This window comes from Electrophorus electricus, chromosome 10 (genome assembly GCF_041902795.1).
Source record: "Electrophorus electricus isolate QZ-2024a chromosome 10, ASM4190279v1, whole genome shotgun sequence".
Taxonomy (NCBI): domain Eukaryota; kingdom Metazoa; phylum Chordata; class Actinopteri; order Gymnotiformes; family Gymnotidae; genus Electrophorus; species Electrophorus electricus.
The window spans coordinates 14509271-14527528 of record NC_137506.1 but is presented as its reverse complement, the minus strand read 5'-3'; the positions used below and the strand labels follow the sequence as shown (position 1 = coordinate 14527528).

General features: G+C 42.3%; 1 pseudogene; it reads right to left on the bottom strand.

Moving 5' to 3' along the window:
- Positions 1 to 1030: 1030 nt before the first annotated feature.
- On the bottom strand, positions 1031 to 2260 carry LOC145659405 (eukaryotic translation initiation factor 4 gamma 3-like; annotated as a pseudogene).
- Between the last annotated feature and the right edge of the window lie 15998 nt (positions 2261 to 18258).

Here is an 18258-nt window from a genome sequence, read left to right as displayed (position 1 = left end):
AAACACACAAACACAGGCAGAGTCTCTAACCAGTCGCAGGTCGATGACGTCCTGGAGCAGGAACCGAATGTGTGAGGAAGCCCTCCTCTCCTTCACTGTCCTTTCTATATAACTAAAGTAGTGATCCACTTGTGGCTGAGAGAGAAAGAGAGAGAGAGAGAGAGAGAGAGAGAGAGAGAGAAAGAAAGAAAGAGAGAGAGAGAGAGGAGTGTGTAAGAGAAATGTTGACAAATTTCAGGTATTCTTCACCTTTTGATTCGATCAGGTCTGCTCTCAGCTAAACTCATGTCGCAAGACGTTTATGACTCTTATGTAAACCCTGCTGCCTTGCACGTTGGTCAGTGCTGTAAAGCAGTTCACTGCCACTTTGGCTGTAGCTGTGCTGTAATCAGCTGCACTTGGCTTTGGGGAATCCAGTGTGCAGCAGCAGGACGCAGAAAACGTGGAGGAGGCTGTGAGAGCACGCTCCCATGGGCCTGGACAAAACCTTCTAACAGCTGACCAGTTCTGAATAAAAGCCTTTCATTTTGTCAGCTGCAGTAGGAGCAGAGCTAACAACCACACTAACAACTTCACTAAACAACATGAACTTGGACACTTTTAAAATCATTGCCAAGGCCTAATAATACACTGATATCAGCACAGCATGCTAGTCGCACTATAGATGATGATCTTAATTAGTTGGCTACCCTGTAGTCAGAGTGCAGGCAACAGGCAAGCAACAGAAAACACTGATGGCAAAACTTTTATAGACAACATTTAAACATGCTTGTTTTTTGGTTAAAAGCATGCATGGAAATGTAAAAACATTTTTTTAAAATACAATAAAAAAGACCAGGACAATAACTGTCACACTAGATGGTGACTGAACTGTCAACATTACAACTGCTGTTCCTACCAGAGACAAAATGGACAGTCAAGATACAATATTCAAAACGTCTTCATTCAGTTTTGTTGTGTAAAGTACTTGCTGTGAAAAACGCATCATGGACAAAATCCGGAAAAACGTGCACAGTCGCGGCACTGCACACTAGCACTCATCTACGCATGCACCGTAAACCTTTACATGACATATTAAAGATAAACCGATGCAAGTGCTGAGCATGTGCTGAGAATATTAAATCAACCCAGACCAGGACCGCGGCCTGCTTACCCTGGCCTTCTCCAAGTCCAGGTCTTTGCCGATGGCTGTGAGGAGGTGGCACAGACGCTCCAGGCTCTCCTCGTTGTGGTTCATGAATAACTTGACCACGCAGTCGTGCATGATGGCTTCTGACAGCATGCGCAGCTTGAACAGCTCCCCGATCAACTTGATGTTGCCGATGGACCTCCTGTGGGCCTTGTCCTTTGCCTCCTCCAGATCCTGCTTCAGCCTCTCCCGCTCACTGGCCTTGCAAGGAGTAACCAGAACAAAGACAAAAGCAAGAAACAACACGCTTGGACCCGATAACGACCTGGCCGCCTCCTAGCACTGCTGCTGATTTCAGTCCCCTTTCTCGTGATCTGTGGGTTGGTGAGTCGGGTAAACGAGACAGGAGCGGTGCTTACTGAAGTGGTCGCTTCCAGCTGGTGTCGCAGCTTCTCCAAAACATCATTGTTGGCCATTGTCCTTCTCAAACTCCTTCTGACAGCGGTTCAGCAGCAGCTTTTGGAAACTCACAGTGCTGGTGGGCTTGTCTGCAATGGGTAATTTTAACTACACAGGAAAGACATGTAGGAGAAACACTTGGGTATAAGACAGTGTTGAGAGTTCTGTTACTACACCGAAGCTGATTAAAGCTCCATGTCAATTTAGAGTGGTTCGAACAGAATTCACTTCTGTGTGGCATTTGTTTTTGTATGGAACTTCAGCAGCAATGTATGGGAACATGTTACTCACCTTAGCCAGACAGCTGCACATATTGCCATAGGCCATAGAGAAGCTGGGCTCATCGATGGCTTTTTCAAAAACCAGGTCAACGACACCTTTGAGGCGCTCCTCCGTGTCGATGGTGAGGTCCATCACCTGCTTCATCAGCTGGTTAAACATCTGCGGTGTCAGTTTGTTCAGGATACTGCGCACCTTCTGGAAAAGCTCCTGGAGAGGAAAACAGACTACTGACTAAGCTTTCCATTACAAAGATCCCAATCTTTTGTTAAATTCAGCAGTTCTTCCACATAATGACTAACTCCTCACTTTCACCAAATTTTTACTCTGCCATTTGGAACTTCGTCATGAACAAAAATCACTCAGCTTTACTATGTAGACTGAAAAAGGCATCATACATCAATCACAATTTCCGAGAAGTGTAGCACTGGCAGCAAACAGTTTATCAAATCTTATCAACTAAAACCCCTCATGTGCTCCAAATTCAAATTAAAAGAAAACCCATTAGAACTACCTACAAGAATTTCAGATTTAATCAACATATAACTCCTACAAAAAAACAATAAATACATAATAACCAAATCTGATCCAATAATAATCCTACCGACCAGACAATGCAATGAAGATCTGTCAATCTCTCCCAATGCTGAATTGCACACAAATTTGCAAGAATATTTTTAACACAACCACTGGCCACTAACCTAAAATATATACAAGATCATCCACAGAATACGCTACTGTTCACACAAAACACAGTAGATAACTATATGCATGCCATAATGCACAGTACACCCATAAAACATTTTTGGCAGGAAGCTGCCAACCTTTTATCACACTCTCTAAATATCCCTCGGCCCTCATCTCCAGCAGTGTCTGCTAGGAGACATGTCAGCAATCACTGCGACAGAAAAGGTCTCCACAGCATACAACATTAATCCAAGAAAACTATACTTGCGAACTGACAAACAAAAAAGTACCATTACTCACTAGAGAAACTTACTACTGAATTGCAATGGAAAAAGTTTTATGCATGCATCAAAAACAAAACTACTCTTTTTTAACTCAGTCTGAACACCTCACTTCAATAATCTACAATACTCTTTCACCAAAATCAACATCACAATCAACACAAGGAACAACAAGCACACAAGATCTGGCCCTCAGTATCATCACACCCCCTGTTTACACTAGAAACCAATGTCCCCCTGCATAGCTACATTCGTGCACACTCCCCACACACCCACCCAATTAAACAATGACCCCAATTTTTGAAGAGCATATTTCGAAAAAAAAATTAAGTAGCTTTCAAGCCCACCATAACAGGATGTGACTCTGAAATCTGAAAACAGGGTACGGCGGAGTGAGGTGCTGAGCTGAGTTTTCTGGGTCTCGGGTGTTCTCCCTTTTCATGCCAGGCTTCCAAGCATTATTGGCCTTCTTCAGCTGCACCTCGTTGTTCATGGAAACGTTGCTGATGATCTTGCGGGGAGGTGTTTGATCTAGAAAAGAACAGAGTCAAGTCAAAGTCCATCAGCCCCTCTCCATGGAATGGTTTTAAAGGTCCCCTAAGGCCAATGTTTTAGCAGGCTTACCTTGTCCAGTACCACATCAGAGATGTAAGGAAGCCCCTCTGGCTTCTGCATGCAGGCAGGCATGAACTGGAAGGCCAACAGGAAGTCTCTATCATACTGCCTCTTCCCATCCTTCAGCTCTGGCTCTGCATGCAGAGAGGGGTACAGTGAGCACCTGGAGAGAGGAATCACCTCTCTGTCAGGACACTGGGCCTGCCCCACAGGAGTGTCCTCTTTTGGCTTCTTCCAGGTGTTGGGTAAACTAATAGCTGTAAAACATAACAAATCAGTCTGGTGTCTTTTTAGTGTCCTAACATAGCATGTCTTGCATGTGGTTATTTACCTTGACTCAAGCTTTGCCTAAGATTGGGCTGTAAGATGGGCTCCACTTTATCCTCCAGCAAGACCTCTGGCTCCTTCCCAGTCTCTTTCAGCTCTGCCCCAGTGGAGGCTCCACAGGCCAGGCCTGCCTCTATAACAGCCTGGCCTGGGAGAGTGAGGCCTGAAGGAGCAGCAGTGCTGGAAGGCAATGAGGGCGTCAGCATGCCTGTGGCAACTGCCTCTCCGGCTGCTGGAATTGCAGCCTTCGCCGGACAGTAGGCCTCCAGGGCCAGGCCGGCGGGGCTGGGCTCTGAGATGGGAGCATGTGGCCGAGGAGGGCTGGGGGCAGGCTGTAGCTGGGAGGTGTGGCTGGGCTGGAAGCCCGGATCACTGCAGGGAGGAGTGGGATTTCTTTCGGCCAGCCCGTTGACAGCCTTGAGCACCTGAATTGGAGAGATAGGCAGTGCTGAGGGGCATGCTGGGCCTCCAGTTTCTCTGGCTCTGGAGAGATGCCTGGCTCAGGCTTTGGTGAAGCGCTGCGGGGGTCTGTCCCCTCTGCTGCTAACAAACGCTTGGAGGGGCCAGGAGCTGGAGCTGAGGCTACATTGGGGGCTGGTTCTAGGCCAGAGGGAGGAAGCTCTGATTTCTCAGGGGGATAAGAGTCTGGGGTGGGGGCAGGAGTGGGAGCTGGAGCTGGGACAGGTCCATGTGCAGAGACAGGGGCAGGAGCAAAAGCAGGACTGCCGGGCTATCGTCTCTGCACAGGAGGCTCGACTGGCTGTAGCGCTGGTGATGAAGACTTCAGCATTGCACACTCAAGCTTTGGCTTGTCATCTACAGCCAATCACAGATGAGGGTTGGGAAAGTTGAACCACCAAAAAGGGGGAAAAAAATTTAAATAAAATAAAAAAATCAGTGAAGTCAAAAGCAAACCATCCACAAAAACTAGTACTAGTTTCATAAGGAAGTTCATGCATGTGCTAGCTAGCCCTAAACCAGCTGTGTGTGTGTGTGATGTGTAGTTAGAGGGTTGAAAGGGACAGTGAGGCCTGACCTGGTTTCAAGTCCACGGGAGCAGGAAGGACCTGAGCACTGTCCACATTATACATCACATTACCTTGCTCTGCTACCTGGCTGTTCAGCTGCTAGGATTTGAGGTAGAAAATGTGAGGATAATGAGGGTGTGGACATAAAAACTAGCAAAAGACAGAAAAGATGGAGAGAGAGAGAGAAATACTGCACACACATGCAGAAGAAGGAGAATGGCAACGAGCGTGGGGGGGTGAGAACAGCACAGCACAGCATAATTAGAGAAGTGAGTAGAAAAAGAGGCAAAGAGAGAGAGAGAGGAAATGAGAAAGCACAAGAGGGCAAAAGATCCAGCCGCAAAGGCACAAAATGTGACAAGCATGGGGTGGTTAAATAAATGGGCAGGGGAAATAGAGAAAGAGAGGAATGAGGAACACTTAACTTTTAGGGAAAGAGGACACAAAGTAAGTGCAACAACGCAGTAGTGAGTGTTCCCTTTAAAGAGAGGCCTTTCCTCAGAGAAGCTGAGGTGCTCAGGTTTTGGCTGAATCATTCTTACAGGGCCTTTACGTGGGCTGTCTGTGTAGAGGGAACACGAGGGAAGAGCAGGAGGATTCGAGTGGCTGTGAGGGAGAACTAAGATGGAGGCAGATGAAAGAATAGGCACGGCAAGTCGGAACATCAAAACACATCTGAGAAGCCTTCTTAAATCAGAACAGCCACAATCACACAAGCTACTGGAACAAGTCAAATATGACGGAGGAGGGTCAACGGTGCGAGCGAATCAATGAAGGAGGAAGAGAGAAAGGCTGGAAATCAAACTACACCATCAGCTTTTGTTGCTGATTGTATGATGCTTTTAATAGGACAAGACAATGAAAGCCAGCCAAACAACCAAACAACCAGCTCAGAGCTTATTATGAGGGAGGACTACATGAGAGAGTACTTTGACCTGTGGAGTGGATCATGCGAGGCAGCGGCCTGCAGCCGATCAGGGGCTCGGGCTGCGGGACTGAATGGCTTACCTGTGGAGCAGTAGGGGTAGTGCAGGGACGTCCCACTGGTGGGCTTGTGTTCTGGCTAACGCCTACTCCTGACATGATCTCCTCTGTGATATCCTTGCCATCCTGGTTAGGGTCTCGGATACGGATCTTAGCGAACAGCAAGTTATTTGCATCTATTAACTCAATCCACGATTAAATTAATTTCACCTCTGAAGCAGGGGGAATACTCACTGTTTTCTTTTCCCTCTTAGTGGGTGGAGGCTGCTGAGCTGTATGCACTATTATGGATGGAGATTGGGTGTATATGGTCTGGCCAGGATAGTATGAAGGCCCTGCCACTAGTGGTGACCAAAAAAAAGCACTGGTTTCAGTTAGAGAGCAAACGACAAACCAGTTTTAGCCAGCAGGAATACCTAGAAGAAAGGTCTCTTTATCGGTGAGAGCAAGCATGTGTGTTTCCGAGGTGGGGGTAGGGAAAGGGAAGTCCAAACTCACTATATGCTAGTGGGCAGTCTGCAGGAAAGAGCCCAGGGTAGAATGTAGTGGGTCCTGTGGGCTGGATGGAGTACTGCTGGGGATGTCCCACGTAGGGAAGGCCACTGTGGCGATACTGAGAATGAAACAGAACAGCAGAGGTAAAGGGCCTAGCACCAGACATGGCCATTCATATAGGACACTCCTAAAGGAAATATTCAAAGCAGCAAACAAACAAAAAATACAAAAAAATCTACTTTTTACACTGAAAAAAAAAACTAAACTAGAACTTCTCATTTCTGCTTCCAAGATAAAACATATTTTTATCTACACATTTTAGGAGCAGTTTATTTATTGCTGGCCAACCTGTTTATAGACAGATTTTCAACCCATTTGCTACACTGTGTACATATCTGCACAGGCGCTTTTCTCTGCTCTGGGTACCTGGGGCACGTACTACTGGAGTACGTAGTACTGGGCGGTCTGGGATGAGGTGAAGGGCATGGGCGTCATGAACATCATGATGGGCTGGCCGGACACAGGTCGAATGGAAGGGCTGTTACCTGGAATGGCAGGCTGGGCTGTCTGCATCTGAGGGCTCTAGAAAAGCTGAGAGAGGAGAGGAGTGGAGAGTGAGGGTCACAGAGCAGCGTGGCGTACGCCGCAGCAGCCGGCTCAGACGCTCGGCTCGAAGTGAAGACTTTAGTCAAGAGTTGAGTCGTGGACTCTACAGCAGTTGTACTGGGAATGTTGAGGAGATATATACATTAAAAAAAAAAAAGTTTAAAATTTTCAAGGGATTTTGAATGTCCTATTAGGCTAGGCATGCAAGATACGAGAAGAAAACCTTTCAAGAGTCTGTTTCACATGCATGGCACTAATACAAGAGTGACTGAACTAGCATGAAAAATTAAATCATTAAAAGAAATGACGGATGCAGCTAATTAGCCATGATTGCAGGAGAGGAGATATATATGTAATAGACAACTAATCTTGAATGTAAATTTGTACTGATAACCTGAGTCTATCAATGCCAATGCTGACAAAATATCATGACATGAGCTAGAATTCAAAATGTGACAAACCCCCATCCCAGTTGGCTTTGATGCTCAGAATGGGAACACAGTGAGGGAATTCCTTCTACATGAGAAACAGTAAAATCAGCCTAAGAGGTGATTCTCACATACTGTCTCCCACCGAACTGTTGCCATCTTAACATTTTCTGGACATAAAATCCTCCCTCCAGCAGTTATGCAGGCAGGCAGAAATGAACCTTTGTATGGGCTCCTGGGTAATGGAGCAGCCATACCATATCCAAAACAGATTATTAAAAAGCACTGGTGTCCAAAGGAAATAAAGAGAAACAGACTAAAAAAGACTAAACATAAAAGACTAAACATAGGTGCTGGCGTCCTCCGAACTGGGGAGCAGAGTGGAGTGCAGGTGCACCACTGAGCTACTGGAATGTCTTTCAATGCATTTTTTGAAGACTGCAAAATTACCTGAATGGATCTGAATCCTCCCTTGAATCCTCCCTTGAGAGAGAAGCTAGTGGAAGAACGCACTAATGGGTGTGGAGGGTCAGAGAGACTGCAACACACTCACATACACTGGCAGACACGATTTAAACAAATCTAGATTTCGGAACAGTTTTTTTTTTTTTTTTTAATGACGGAATTGAACAATGTTGTCACAGTGGAATTGTGAGTTCAGAGGCAGAGCAAATGTGTTCCACTAACCTTCCTGGCCCTTTATGTGCACTACTGCAGATAGACTGAAAACAAATTTCACATAAATAAAAACACACTGTAACACTTGAAAACATAAACACAGACAAGCACTGAATGAGTGGTAAAGGGCATTAAAGTCTAAGTATTACATGGAGATCACCATTCACATTTTCAATTCTTTCCTTTGACCAAACAACTCACATCAACAGCCAAGGCACTGCACTGGCTTTCTAAAAGGAGATGGCAGATGGCACTATAAATTAGCTTCACTCAAAAATGGGAGAAAACAAGGAATGCAGCATGTTATGCGCTCGTGTACATAGTTCGGTCACACATCTCTGCTATGGTCTTCCAACGTACACTGCCCTTGATATGAGGCAATATGGCCACTTACTGTAAGCTCAACCTTGGGTCACGATATCATGCAGAGCCTTCATAATACCCTATGCTTCTGTGCATGTGCTAGTCAGATTCAAGCTTAAATATCGTCTCTCTCAGCTAGCACAGCCCGGCCTCGCCTGTCTACAAAACGTCCAAGAGGTCTCCGTTACACTAGACAAATGTTGCTGTTTTGTATTCACAGAGAACATTTATCCAAGTACGGGAGACAGGAATCCATCTGCCTCTGAGATTGATGTGTGAGTTGGGGAGCGGAGTACAGTGGCTAGAAGGCTAAACTTGGCGATGTTTTACCATAGGCACACAGTGGAGCATGCAGCATACAGTGGGAGGTGCTGCGCTGCGGCGGCGGACATTAGCTGCTGGTGGGCAGGACGAGAGAGCAAACTGGGGGTGGAGGAGGGTGGGGGGAGCCAGGCAGAGACTGTGGGGGCAGGATGCGTGCAGATGCATGTCACATGCTGCAGGAAGCTGGACCATGTTGCTGACAAGTTCATTTAATCTTTTGAAGCCAACTTACAGCACATGCATGTCTGTGTTGTATCTGGGCTTGGTGTAGTAGGGTCAAGGAAGATTTATTTTTAGCTGAAGATGTCTATCAATAGCAACACACTTCCCTCTAGCTGCAGATAACCATATTTACTGCTAAACTTTGGCTGACATCTCAAGTGAGGTGCACTTCATACAGAATGAATACAAGTGTTAATTTACTGTCTTGTGCAGTTTAATACAACAAGCTCATGGTTCATTGCAGGTGGAGCCACCGTCCTTGTTGATTGAAAACCTTAAGAAGCAGAAGCAACAGTCCTATTCCAAGCTAGAGAAAAAAGGCACAGGACTCTCACACAGCAGACTCTGAAATGGAGGATCTCTCACATTAAGGTATGGCTATGCAGCCTTGACATTTTACCTCCAGACATTCTTGTGTGGTTCCTAGAGTTTTCCCACATTCCAGTAATTTTCTCAAGTACACTTTAAATAGAAAATAAAGATATAGACGCAGTAATTAATTGAAGAGAATAGCCGGTGTCATCTTTATTCTGAGCTCAGTGTTGCATACAGACGAGGCATTGTCCAGAGAATGTCTAACAGTCTCAGGTGGGTTCAATCTTTATACATTTTCATCAAATTACAAAACCATTTTTTATTAAAATTGTATCTTTAGGCGGTATCCTGGCCTCAATCCCGGACTTAACACAGAGGCCATATTTGGTCATTCTCACTTCCTGCTTACTTCCGAAGCCTAATTGGGTCTTTTACAATTCCTGCCATCATATTATTACATTAATAATTTCATTTTATTACCTCACTTGAGTACACCTCTGGCTGGACATTGAACCACTTGGTTGTAATCCTAAATGAATCATGAATGATGCAATCAAAGGATCACTGCTTGAAGCCAAGCAAAAAAGTTTGATTTTGCACATTCACAGACATGACGAACCAGCAGGAGGAGCCAAGACTCATGTGAACTGTGTGGGAAAGTAGACTTTGCACATACTGTAGAACAAAACCGCTTTGATGAACTTGTAAGCAAAGAGGTATTAAGAACTTAAGTCTGTGTAAATCCTGATAAGCAATTGTAGTTCAGAAGTGTTTGAATATCTGTATTGTTTGTTTGTATTTTCACAGGCCAAAAACAAGTACTGATTAGCAAGATTTACTACCTCCCAGTACACCATTTCTTTTTACTGCCTGAGTAGATGTTGATGGAAGTCAAAAGGCCAACAGAAGCAACAGCCATCTGGTGGTTGCTTCCAGACTACCAGATCAGCTTGATATTCTCTATTGCCTCTCTCTGGCAGAAGACCCACCAGGTCATTCCACATTTGCATAGTTTTGGTGATGCTGTTTGCTTTGGCTTCAGTGTCACTTTGGTGGGCTTCTTTGGGTGGGATGACTCCCCCGCTGAGAGTGTGCGGGCTGTTGTGGAGAGAGGATGTGTCTCCAGAGTCACATCCAGACCCACATATGGCCACCGCAACCAGAAAAGCACAGGTGAGGAAGGCAAGGCTTCTGAGAGCTACCAGCCAAGCAGGTGTGGACAGAAAAGAGGTGCTCTGTAGCAAAGGAAAGGAAGCTGATTGCTTGGTATGTAAAAGGATAGAAACCTGGAAGCTGGTGTGGATAGTATGAAACCCACCAAAAACGAAAACAACAGCTTCATTTGGAAAAAAAAACAAACAAACAAAAAAACCCGCAAAATGCAGCAAGAGAAAACAGGTCTTTGCTTATCTTAGATAAATCAATGTTTGAGATAATCAATGCTTAAAAAAGCATGGTAGCCAGGAACAAAAAAGTAACCAAAAGTATTCAAGGTGAAATGTGCAGTGTATTGGCTCAGTCATTTCAACTGTTCCCCAATTTTTTATATCAATTTTCATCTCTGACAAGGAAGATGTGGAGGGGAACCTAGGAGCCTGTTGGACAGGGTAATGAACTGGATTGCAGGCTCAAACACTGTGGGTTATATGCACTTGAAGGACAGTGTTCACTACCAGTTCCGTGTACGTCCTTTATTTCTAGCGTCACTTTGTATCAACCGGGAAGGAGCAACTGTCATTCACACCCAACAGGAATGCAGCGAGTTGTGACCGTGAGAATTCTTGGCTATGGAATCGCCTAAAAGTATCTTAAGCACTTCAGCACCATTCTAAGACAACCACTGACAATAATTACTCACCTTAATGAATGCTTTGTCCGCATCTTGGCTGCAACTGAGCTGGTGGTTGAAAAGCAGGGCCGGCAGCTGTCGGTTCTGGTGCTTGATGTCATACTGCTCAGCGGTCTGACAGGCCCACACAACTCGTAGGTCTGTTCAAGGTGGCGCTTGTACACCTCGATTTCCCTTGTAATTGTCCTGTACAACCATTAAAAATTTGACAGAAGTTAAAAAACAGCAGAACGGTTTGTTACAACTGGAAAAAAAAAATAAATAAGAAAATATTGTTTGTTGTTGTACATGAAAGTCAGTGAGCCATGAGGAAAAATCCTCCTGTCCAAAGTTCTGATCAGCAGTTATGACCTACTAACACTGCAATCAAAATGCATGGGCAAAAGATGCATTACTGAAAAAAACACTCTGCAGATCTGGAATTCATGTCACCACAGTCAAAGTTGAAGGTATTGTTCGATGAAAAGAAAACAAATGCATCAAAGTTTGCGTTATACTCAGTAAGAACTCAGTAGAGGAAGAAACTGCAAAATACGAAGAGACCTCTGTGCATGAGTCAGTGGCTCAATAGTTTATTTTTCATAAAAAATCCTGCTTTTGATTTTAAAAAGCCATTTCGTCGTTACAAACATCACGGTTATATTTTGGAAGTTATTTGCAGTTCCATGCTAAACTAAAGCCAGTACAGGGCTTAGCATGGCAGGCCTAGTGAGTCTAAGTGGCAATCCTAACTATGAAGCTTCTTCAGTGTTATTTAATAAATGCCATGAAATGTAGCCTAAAATTAATTTGTATCCTAAAATTCATGAAATATTTTTTTTTAATAAAATATGTCCGTGAAATTAACTGACGTTCTTGTGAAATTAGTAGAGTCCTATTATAAGCGGCTTCCATTGCACACGGTATTATGACGTCACAATGTTGCCATGTGTCCTCACTATTCGGCTACAAATAGGTAGAAATAGATACGGTCATTTAACTAGATGACATACAAAGCTTTGAAACAATCTGTAAAGTGTCCAAGTTGAGACAGGAACATTCATTGACGGTGAGTATACATAAATTAATATTAGCTAATTATGCTCGTAAATTTCTTATATTATTCAATACCTGGGGGTATATTTACTGTCACATCTTAGGAAATACAAGGTAAACACAATTTCAAGATGTCATTTTTGCTCTCACAATAAGGGCCAGTTTGTGAAAGAGACTCGCACTATACAAGAGGGAAAGGCCTGCGGCTAGATAACTTGGTCATAGTCTAATTTTAATTCTCTAGCTATCCAGCTAGCTAACATTAGCCAGACTGTCATTGCAAAGATAGGCAAGTTGACCATATATAAATAAGTGTGGTTTGTGTGAATATAATTCGATTGATTTATGTATTTCACTGTCGGCGGGTTTTGTTTTCCTCTATAGTCTGTAATCTGGTAGGAAATAGCGGACTATCTTGCCAAAGTGAGTATCGGTAACAATTTTGCTTAGTAACAGCGCAAGTTACTTAGCAACGGTCATTACACGTTTTAAATAGGCGCGTGCGTCGCTACTGGTCTTGGTGCAACAGGCGTAAACTTGTCTATGAAAATGATCTTTTAGCTTCTACCAGTTTAGCAATTAATCCCAATTGGTGCAACTGATCCATGGAGACAAGAATTCAGAGCGGGTGTCCAATCAGTTCTGGCGCCCCTCAAGTTCACGTCCCTTTAAGACATCAAAACCTCGGGCAAGCGCGTTTACTGAAAAGAAAAGAACTCCGACTGAAACAACTTTAAGAAAGGTGTTATGGACACACTGCTTAAGTCTGTCATCGGCGTTGAACAACACAAGGAGTATCGGCACCGTGTCGCTCCCAATCCCCGGACATCTAACGACACCTGCCCTTTATTACCTTGATTCATGTTCGTATATAAAGCCTCTTGTTTGGTATTCCATTTGCGAAGTTTCGTTTGGTACAGCGAGCGCGTTTGATCCCTGTTCGTACGGTTCCTGCCTTTTGGCCTATCGTGTTTTGGATTGTTTTATCTAGTCTTTATTCTGCCCAATAAAGCACTACATGTGTAGTTGCGTGCGACTCCCGTCTTGCCAACTTCTCCAAACTAAAACTATGGTTTTATATATATATATATATATATATATATATATATATATATATATATATATATATATATATTTGTAGTAAAATTATTTTCTATTTATTTTGATTGAACCATAATTCAAGAAACGTCAGTTGTACTGCGTTTATTAGCGTGACAACATATCAGCACGAACGTGTTCTGATTGTCATTAAAAGCATAATAGGATTATAGACCAAAACAACACATTAATCGAATTATTTTTAATAAATGAAGCAAAAACAAACTTGTGAAAGAAATACAAATATTTTGTTAATACACTTTCAAGAAGTTGTGGGGACAAAATCATGTATTTCACAAAGTGGTGAGGACAGTGTAAATTGCATCTATGGTTTAGGGCAAATGTAGGGCAATTATTGGCAATTGTCTCGGGTATTTCCAATGCTGTGTCTCATGAGCTGAAAACTAACATTGTTGTTTACCATGTTCCACAGGTTTTAAACTGACGGGATTTTTGTCAAAACAGCATGCATGCTTTTAAGGTTAGTAGCAGAAAGTTCACACCTTTTTAGATACAATTTACATGCTGGACACCCTCCTATAGAGCTTGGTATCAGAGGTCAAAGCACATTACTGTTTTGCAGGAGGATACTGAAACCAACAATATAGATGTTGGCACCATTCCCCCTCATCGCAGTTTGAGTTGCCCCTTGTTCCACATGGGACACCACAAGGCTGCGGATGAGGCAAAGCCAGGAGAGTGGCTGAGTAAGATGAGGGAGGAGCAGCAGACTCTGAAGAAGGAGAGAGATGTGGCAACATCTCCTGCAGATGTGAGTAAATGTATGATAAGATATTTTCATACAGAAGCCATTTTATGCATCATCTCTACTTTTCTGTTTATTTGTCTGGAATTGGTATTTTCATAGCGTCCCATTCTTAATGTCATGGTAACCAGAATGAAGTCATTTTAATAACATTCTATGTACCATGTAAGCATAATCTTTTCTCTGCAATATGAAACATTAATTTTTGTTAGGTGTACAGGTAGCAGTCTAAGCAGTCACAATGACAGCAAGCTTTTAGAGTGTGTGGCAGCAGTTGTCTGGGCTGTTATGAATAGGAGAACTTAATTGTTGGTTAAGAGCTTAATTAATTGGTATCTGTTCCCTCAGAGAGGCTGGATTTCCCAGTTTAAGTTGGGAGTGGAGAAATTGCAGGCTGTTCTTATGGAGGAAGAACAGGATGGAATCCAGCAGACAAGTGAAGCGGCCCTGAAAAAGAAGATGGATAAAAACCTGTCGAACATTCTGAAAAAGATCGAAAAAGCAGAGGAAAAAGTCAGAGAAAAGGAGAGAAAGGCAATAGAAAAAGAGAAGCGAATGGAAATTAAAGAACGTAAGAAACTGGAAAAGGAATGGAAGGAAAGACGGGAGCACCGGGAGAGGGTGATGAGACTGTTCGCAATGTTGGAGGAGATGAATCAGAAACAGTTGCTGAAGCAGCAAGCCAAAGAGCAAAGAAAATCAGCCAAGGAGGCAGAAAAACGCCAGAAGGAGCTGAAAAAAGCCCAAGAACGTAAGGAGAAGGAAGAGATGAGAAAGGAAAAGAATGGGAGGAAAGGAAGAGGATGTTTGCAGCAATTGTGGTTCACTATGAATAGAAGATGAGGATAATAGACTGAACAACACACAATCATGATAAAAAAATATTACAAACGTAAAGATAAAACACTGGATAATAAAATCATACAACATAAAAACCGATAAAACAGTGTAAAATATAAACAGTGAAATAAAAGTTGTAAGAGGGATAAAACAAGACTTACATTTGTTATTAAAAAAAGGTTTATGGTCCTGCCTGACCGGTCTATGGATTTCACAGTGGTAAAGTCATTTTCTGAATACACACCATATTATTGTAAATTAGCTGAAATAGCTCAATTGGGAGAGCATTAGACTGAAGATCTAAAGGTCCTGGGTTCAACCCTCTGTTTTGGCATCTGTACTTAAAAGAATTCATCATTGAATAGTTTTACTTTTTTAAGTATAATTCATAAACCTTTACATCGCGTTCCTGAAAAATGAATGAGATATTCCCCTTTTTTACGTTATGGTTAGATGTCATTGAGTAATTGCGCGCTGTACTTTGAATTCCGTGAACTTAAACTTTTGTGGAAGTCGCGCTGCCTTACGAAATGTTTCCTCACTGCACAGAGAGGCACTTGAACAGTGGCTTCTGCACAAATGCTTTTGAAATGTAGTTCATTACTTATCTGCTCGCCAAACAACTGGACAAGAAAAGGGTAGGTGTATATGTCCACAGTCCTTCCCAAATCCTCTGTGTGAACACTGATATACAGTATATATTTCTCACTTTGGGAGCACTGAAAATCTTCCAGACATGTTTGTTCTTTTCCAAAATCTATTTCCTGTTGAGGTAATAACATTTATAAAAGGCTTTGAAGCTCTTTGTAACAGGTGCAGAGTGGTGCAAGACTGTGTTTGAAAGCAAAAAATGAATAATGTTTCTGGGATATCTTAAGGTCAGAGACCTTTTTGATTCTGAACGTGCAGAACAGAGGCTCTGATGGAGGGGGTTTCAAGGCTTCTGTACAAGTCTAAGGAAGAGTACGCTGAACTGTTCCTGTGAGAAATAACTTCAATAGTGTTGCAAAAGATCTAAGTTTTTAATAGACTTGAAAGCCTCTTTGAGAGTTCTGTGGCTAAACAAGGTTTATTATCTTACCACGGGTTGATACTGACCAGCAACATCATCTTGCAGGTGTTTGGTGGTGTGAGTTGAGATCATCTTTGTTTAAAAAAAAGGAAAATCTTCCAAAGGGATATAATGGTGTCAAGCTTCAATTTGCATATATTGAATAATGTATGTTTGAACATGGTGGTGGAGATTTCAAACACTAGTATGTAAAGAAGGTGGGGCAATTACATAATCAGTTCTGAAAACTGTATAAAAAATGTGTGTTCTTTGTGTGATTGTTCGACATATTCCAGACTATGCTTCGTTTGTAACATTGAGCTCAGAATAAACATGGGACTGACTATTCTCTTCAATTAATTCTGAGTCTGCGTCTTTATTTTCTAATTAAAGTGTACTTAATAAAATTACTGGAATGTGGGGAAAATCTATGAACCACACGGTATAATTCCCCACCGAGTACATTATTTATTTTATATATGACATGCCTTATGTGAACGGGGCAGAGTTTAATGCCAAACCTCATAGCAGTTTTTCTGTTGCTATGGAGAAAGGTCAAATGAGAACAACCTGCTGGGGATTTCCTAAAAGTAACGTGCATTTTTGACCTGCAATAATGTGGATTTATTTTTCATAAATATTCCTGCTTTTGATTTTAAAAAGCCATTTCGTCGTTACAAACATCACGGTTATATGTCGGAAGTTATTTGCAGTTCCATGCTAAACTAAAACCAGTACAGGGATTAGCATGGCAGGCCTAGTGAGTCTAAGTGGCTATCCTAACTATGAAGCTTCTTCAGTGTTATTTAATAAATGCCATGAAATGTAGCCTAAAATTAATTTGTATCCTAAAATTCATGAAATAATTTTTTTATAAAACAGGTCCGTGAAATTAACTGACGTTCTTGTGAAATTAGTAGAGTCCTATTATAAGCGCCTTCCATTGCACACGGTATTATGACGTCACAATGTTGCCATGTGTCCTCACTATTCGGCTACAAATAGGTAGAAATAGATACGGTCATTTAACTAGACGACATACAAAGCTTTGAAACAATTTGTAACGTGTCCAAGTTGAGACAGGAACGTTCATTGACGGTGAGTATACATAAATTAATATTAGCTAATTATGCTCGTAAATTTCTTATATTATTCAATACCTGGGGGTATATTTACTGTCACATCTTAGGAAATACAAGGTAAACACAATTTCAAGATGTCATTTTTGCTCTCACAATAAGGGCCAGTTTGTGAAAGAGACTAGCACTATACAAGAGGGAAAGGCCTGCGGCTAGATAACTTGGTCATAGTCTAATTTTAATTATCTAGCTATCCAGCTAGCTAACATTAGCCAGACTGTCATTGCAAAGATAGGCAAGTTGACCATATATAAATAAGTGTGGTTTGTGTGAATATAATTCGATTGATTTATGTATTTCACTGTCGGCGGGTTTTGTTTTCCTCTATAGTCTGTAATCTGGTAGGAAATAGCGGACTATCTTGCCAAAGTGAGTATCGGTAACAATTTTGCTTAGTAACAGCGCAAGTTACTTAGCAACGGTCATTACACGTTTTAAATAGGCGCGTGCGTCGCTACTGGTCTTGGTGCAACAGGCGTAAACTTGTCTATGAAAATGATCTTTTAGCTTCTACCAGTTTAGCAATTAATCCCAATTGGTGCAACTGATCCATGGAGACAAGAATTCAGAGCGGGTGTCCAATCAGTTCTGGCGCCCCTCAAGTTCACGTCCCTTTAAGACATCAAAACCTCGGGCAAGCGCGTTTACTGAAAAGAAAAGAACTCCGACTGAAACAAGTTTAAGAAAGGTGTTATGGACACACTGCTTAAGTCTGTCATCGGCGTTGAACAACACAAGGAGTATCGGCACCGTGTCGCTCCCAATCCCCGGACATCTAACGACACCTGCCCTTTATTACCTTGATTCATGTTCGTATATAAAGCCTCTTGTTTGGTATTCCATTTGCGAAGTTTCGTTTGGTACAGCGAGCGCGTTTGATCCCTGTTCGTACGGTTCCTGCCTTTTGGCCTATCGTGTTTTGGATTGTTTTATCTAGTCTTTATTCTGCCCAATAAAGCACTAAATGTGTAGTTGCGTGCGACTCCCGTCTTGCCAACTTCTCCAAACTAAAACTATGGTTTTATTTATATATATATATATATATATATATATATATATATATATATATATATATTGTAGTAAAATTATTTTCTATTTATTTTGATTGAACCATAATTCAAGAAACGTCAGTTGTACTGCGTTTATTAGCGTGACAACATATCAGCACGAACGTGTTCTGATTGTCATTAAAAGCATAATAGGATTATAGACCAAAACAACACATTAATCGAATTATTTTTAATAAATGAAGCAAAAACA